Here is a 6,059-nt window from a genome sequence, read left to right on the forward strand (position 1 = left end):
TTGTACCTCTTGATTTCCCACCTCCCTGATCTCAGTTCAGCTTGCCCTTCCTTCCTGGAACACCTGGACCCAGTGGATTCCCATACTACCCTGTGTATAATTACACCAACCTCACCCTCTTCCCGAGTTTCCCTAACCGGCTCTTCTCTCCTGGCATTCTCATTGAGCCCTCCATGTTCCCTCACACACATCTCTAGAAACTATATTTGGAGATGGGCTGTAGCCTAGTGGTAAACTGTTTTTCATGCAGAAGGCATGTTTAATAATAATAATAATAATAATAATAATAATAATAATAATAATAATTTATTTATACCCCGCCCATCTGGCTAGGTTTCCCCAGCCACTCTGGGCGGCTTCCAACAGAATATTAAAATACAATCCTCAGTATCTCCAGGTAAGGCTGGAAAGGACTCGTGGTCCAAAACCCTGAAGAGTCACTGCCAGCCAGTGTTGACAATGTTAGATACACCAATGAGTCTAGCTCTGTAGAAGCCATGTTCCTATTTAAACCAGCCCTCTGTTCATAAGCATGAGGATCAGAACTTTACATTATCTTTAGAAGGTCCACAGCTGAGTAGTATAGCACATGTTTTGCCTGTAAAAAGTCCAAAGTTCAATCGCAGGCCCCTCTAGGAGCTGGGAATACCACCTGACTGTGAAACCCTGTAGAACTATTGCCACTCAGTGCAGAAAATACTGAGACAAACAGACCAATGATCAGATTTTGTCTAAGTCAGCTCCATATGTACAAAGCAAATTCCTTCTTCACCCACCACTCTTGGTACCTCTTTTCTTCCTTGTTTATTTTTTGATATTTCTATGCCACCCCATAACAAAGTCCTTTGGATGGCTGGTGATAAATAAGGAGGGGAGGGGAGCTAATAAAGAATTTAAAAAAAAACATTTAAAAGGGGAGGGGGATGAATAATTACATAAAAACAACAAAAGAGAACTCCCATGCCACAAAATAAAAAACATCAAAGGCTCAGATTATTGAAGCCAGCCTTTGCCAACCTCGTGCTCTCCAGATGTTTTGGACTACAGTTCTCATCTGCTCTAGCCAGCCTGGTTCTATGATGTCAAGGCTGATGGGTTCCCGACTGTGCTGGCTGTGGCAGCTGGGAGTTGTAGTCCAAAACACCTGGAAGAAACAAAGGTGGGAAAGGTTAATATACATTCAGGAGACCCAAAGCCTAGAATCAGGTGTGGGAAATCTTTGCCCCTCCCCCAGATGTTGATGAACCACAGCTCCCATAATCCCTGGCCATTGGCCATGTATGCTGGGGGCAATGGGAGCTGCAGTTAGCAACATCAAAATAAAGGACTTCATCACCAGAGAGATGGGAAAGTTACTCCATAGGTGTGTGGGTGTGTAAACTACTGAGAAGGCCCATTTTGGACCAGGTTTCCAGATGATTTTGAACAGCAGCCCCGACATACAGTGTGTTGCAATAGTCTTAACATAAAGATAGCCTATTCTTCAGCAACTCCTTTCCCCCACTTAATGTGTGAGGGGAGATGTGCCAGACACTTACCACCTTAAGCTGCCACCTACATGCAGAACAAAAACTTTGGGGTCTGGATCCAGAAAGCTACATAGAATTGTAATGTACAAGAGGGATGGACACATATGCTGGGCTCCCTAGATGTTGGGAACCACAATTATTATTTTTTAACTCTTAATTTCAATTATCTGTAAATGCTTTTATTGATAATTTTAATATTGCTTGTAAACCCCTTAAAAGACTTGTGACAATCAAGTGGTATATTGTTAAATGCTGTCCTCAGTGCTCATTCTTTGAGCACCCCCAAAATCCCACAAACCATCTCCAAAGCCCTCCCATTAGATGTCAAGGAGATAAATAACTATATAACCTTTAAAAGACATCTGAAGGCAGCCCTGTATAAGGAAGTTTTGAAATGTTTGATATTTTATTATGTTATTTTATGTGTTGGAAGCTACCCAGAGTGGCTGGGGCAACCCAGTCAGATGCGTGGGGAACAAATGAATGAATGTTAGCCATTGATGGTAAAGATTATTATTATTATTATTATTGCTCCCCCTGAACCTAAACCACCCAACCAAACTCCTTTCCATCCCACACCCCTCCTGCTTCCTAGTATCAAATCCCTTGACACCTTAGCACAAACCCCCCTCTGCTCATCCCCCCCCAAAAACTCCTGCTTCTCGGCCCCTCAAACACCCCCAAACAAACTTCTACTGAGCCGCAAAACCTGAACGCCCCCTAAACTCCAAACGCTTCCCCAGATTTCTCTCCTCAACCCCTCCAAACCCAACCCCCCAAAAAACTCCCTCTGCTCAACCTCTCGAACCCCCCCCAACCCCCCCACCTGCTTTCTGCCCCTTAAGCAACAAGACCAGCTCGAAAACACACACAGCCGTTTACATGGCTCCCGGTTAGAGCGTGGTGCTGAGAAGGCCACGTAGGGACAGCTGCCTATTCCTGCCTTGAGGGGGTTGGGCTAGATGATCCTCAGGGTCCCTTCCAACTCTAAAAAATTCTATGAATACTCACACTGGCCTGTCAGACATACATACATACATACATACAGGTATAATATTATATATACGTAGTGCTTTTCTTTTTTGGGGGGGAAAAGGTGCCAGTACCGCACCCCCCCCCGAGTACCCCCGGAAAAAGCGCCCACGCCACACACCTCTCCCCTCCCCCACGCTGCGCCCTCGCGTGACAGAAAAGGCGGCAGGGAAATGGGGGGGGCTCTTTTGGGAGGAAGGGCGGGATATATGGAAATTTAAGAAATAATATTAAAATATTAGAAATCCGCCCCTTTCCGTTTGCTCTCCCTTCCCCCTCAGTGACACGCGGTGGGGGTTTGTGCTGTGGGGGTGGGGATCCCCCCCCAAAAAATATCCCCCCTCACGCAGGAACTTCTTTCTCCTCGCAGCCCCCGAGCGAAGGCCCCGCGGACTTTACCTCAGCTTTTCCTCCCGAGGGCCTCCTCCTCCTCGCTCGCTCGTCCTCCTCCCTCCTCAGCGAGGCAAGGCCCGGCTTGGCCCGGCTGAGGGGAGGGAAGCGCGGTGGGGGAGGGGAGGAGGCTCCCTCAGGTGGCCGCTGACAGGAGGCGGGAGGAAAGGCCCCGGGACGCCAGTGCGCGTGCGCGGGGAAGGGCAAAGGGGAAGAAAAGGCGGGCGAGCGGCTTCCAGCCTCGGGCCACGCCCCCTCTTGCCTCCCTCGCTTTCGACGACGCCGGCTGCTCTCCCCGCCCACTTGCCGACCGCAGCCTATCCGCCGGCTTCGCGGCGCCACGCCCCCTTCTGTTTTTCCTCTCCGCCGTCACAGCTTTCCCCTTCCAGGCCCCTCCTCTTTTCGCCTCGCACGTCTGCGTGCCTCTTAGCCGCGCCCACTTTCTGTAGAGGCCACGCCCCTTTGTGACTCCCCGCCTCTCCTCCTTTCGCCTATCTGCGTGCCGGTTCGAGGCACGCCCCCTCACGTGATATTCTAATCCGCCGATTTTGCTTGATAGGCAGCGGGATGCGGCCAATGGGAAGTTCTAAAGGGTGAGGTCAGTGGAGGGGGAAGGGGAGGAATAGGCCAATAAGAACAGAGGGCGGGTCTCAAAGGATCCTTCAACCTCATCGCACCCGGCTTAAGACACGCCTCCTTCGTCATTCCCCTTCTCCCCGCCCCTTTTCTTCTGTCATAGAGTTAGTTGAGAGACAATCGCGTCTTCGGGTAAGAAAGCGAAGCATCAGATGGTGGATATCTCCCCCCCCCATGGAATCAGAGTGGCAATCGGTCTCTATGGGAAAATCCTCTTCGTTTTTGCATTTATAGTTAATAATTGCAAGTTGGTGTATTAATATATTGCTTTGCCCAACAGGTATCTCTATGTTGCAGCCTCTGTGCAAGCAAATAAAAGTACTATTTATTGCACTGGCCCTCTCAGGTTCCCATTTGAAAGCAATGGAGTTTTTAAAAATAAAAGTTATAATTGTTTTTACCCGTTTTGTAAGGAGTTTTGTATTTCCTCCCTACATTTTCAGGGTCACAATTGTAACGGGATAGAACCTATGCACTGCCAATAAATAAATTCTCATTTTCCAGATTATGCAGTAAGATTCTACTCCTCAGGGCAGGTTCAATAGGAAGTTAGGAAAGGATAAAATGACCTCCCCTCTCACAGACACTTATTAGGGTGTCCGTATCTCTCTCTCTCTTTGCTTTTGCTGTGGTTGGTTTTTTGTGTGGTGACCTACTTCTTAGGGCCTAGGTTTTCAACCAGTGTGCTGTGGCACCCTGGGGTGACTTCTTCCTGCCAAAGCTGTCTCTGTTGAAAGACAGTGGAGCAACCTGGACCCATTGACCCCAGTGGATTCTACTCCTGAGTAGGCCTTTGCTGGGGAAACCAATCTTCATCATTATTGGGTTGTAGGCAATGTTGGGTCCTGCTCAAGAGGAAACCCATTAAAATAGGTGGGTAATGGATGGGCAATAAACTGCAATAGTAATAATACCCAAGAGACCTACTAAAACTGATTGGTGTGGTTGACTCAGGGGGTCACTGGCTTCCAATGGGTCTTCCCTGAGCCAGATTATATATTATATTATATTAATTATATTAATCGTATCATATCATATTATATATTCTATAGGGTTGTTGGCAGTGTTAATTTTACTCAGTGTAAGCCCATTGAAACTGATGGTTATGGCAGACAGTGTCATTGATTTCCAGTGAAGCCTATTGGGGTTAGAACATAGCAACCTTCAAATCCAAGTCCCAGTGTTACGTGGGGTTTCCCCTGTATCCCACAGGGGACCCACAGAAAAAATGTGGTTGGTAAAAGGAGCTGTGGACTCAAAAAGACTGAAAACCTCTGCCTTAGGGCATAGATGCAGAAAACACATTGATGGAGGTTAAATTAAAGAATGCATACCATGATGCTGTGCATGCACACTCAGAATGAAGCCCTATAGAATTCTATGGGACTTACTCCCAGGTAAGCGTTAGGCACATTTGTGGGCTAATTTAATCTCATTTCTAAATCCCTGAAATGGAGCAGGGCACTTGAATCAGAACTGGATGTGTTGGCTGATACCGCTGTGCTCCACAAATGTTCTCATCATCCTCTGTGAAGAATGGATTGTTGGCGCATCAATTAAGCAAGCCCAACCCCTAGTACCATAACATTCCATGTCCTTCAACTGATTCTTCAGCTCTCTTTGACTGACAAAGCCAGTTCACCAATAAGAAAGTTTTTAAAGGGATAGGTTGGGACTTAAAAGTGTCTCAACAGGCTCCATGCTTCTATTTAGGAGAAATGAATATGAGGGGCTCAATAGCTCTGCAAGGGAGACTTTAACTTGCTTTTCTTTCTTAAGAATAGTAGTCAAAATTTCCTCCTACTCATTCTCTTTTTTTGCAAGGCTTACCACCCTGCAAGGAAGATCAGTATTGATTAGGCTCCCTAGCAGAGGCAGGGAAAACTGATGTGGAGATTCAATGCAGAAGGGGCTTAACTTAAGACACCTGGTGAGGCAGGATTCAAACCAGGGAACTTGCTCAATTCCCAGCTCGGGTCTTAAGAGCGCACCCACTCCACCCTTTTACAAGTTTGCGTGTAGCCAGTCAGTTCTTTCTCAGAACATGAAACATGCAAACAAATGATTCAGCTCTCCGGGGGATCAGGGCTGATGAACAAGAATTGCTGCCTCTTCTACTCTAGTTTAAGCATAAGTATTTTTGTGGGAGATTGCAGTCAACTGTAACCATAACATGTGCCATGCTAGTTATTGCACCAAGAGGTTAAGACCATAAATCTGTATCCCTAGACTCAGCTAGGTTGTGGTCACACCCCTCACCTAGAAGGAAGGTAAGTTTTCTCCAGTTGTTCTTTCTATTATCCTGAACACTGTAAGTACTGAAGGTCTCGTCTGGGGCTTCAGGCTCAGACCTCGTAAATGGCTCGCTAGCCATTTTTGTGTTTCTTGACCTACAATTGAGAAACATTTTACCACATCATGTAACCAAGATGTTTGTACCTGCACTTTACCTACTGCTTAATGGATAAATGC

Source organism: Podarcis liolepis (genome assembly GCF_965112155.1).
Source record: "Podarcis liolepis genome assembly, chromosome: 18".
In the NCBI taxonomy this organism is placed as follows: domain Eukaryota; kingdom Metazoa; phylum Chordata; class Lepidosauria; order Squamata; family Lacertidae; genus Podarcis; species Podarcis liolepis.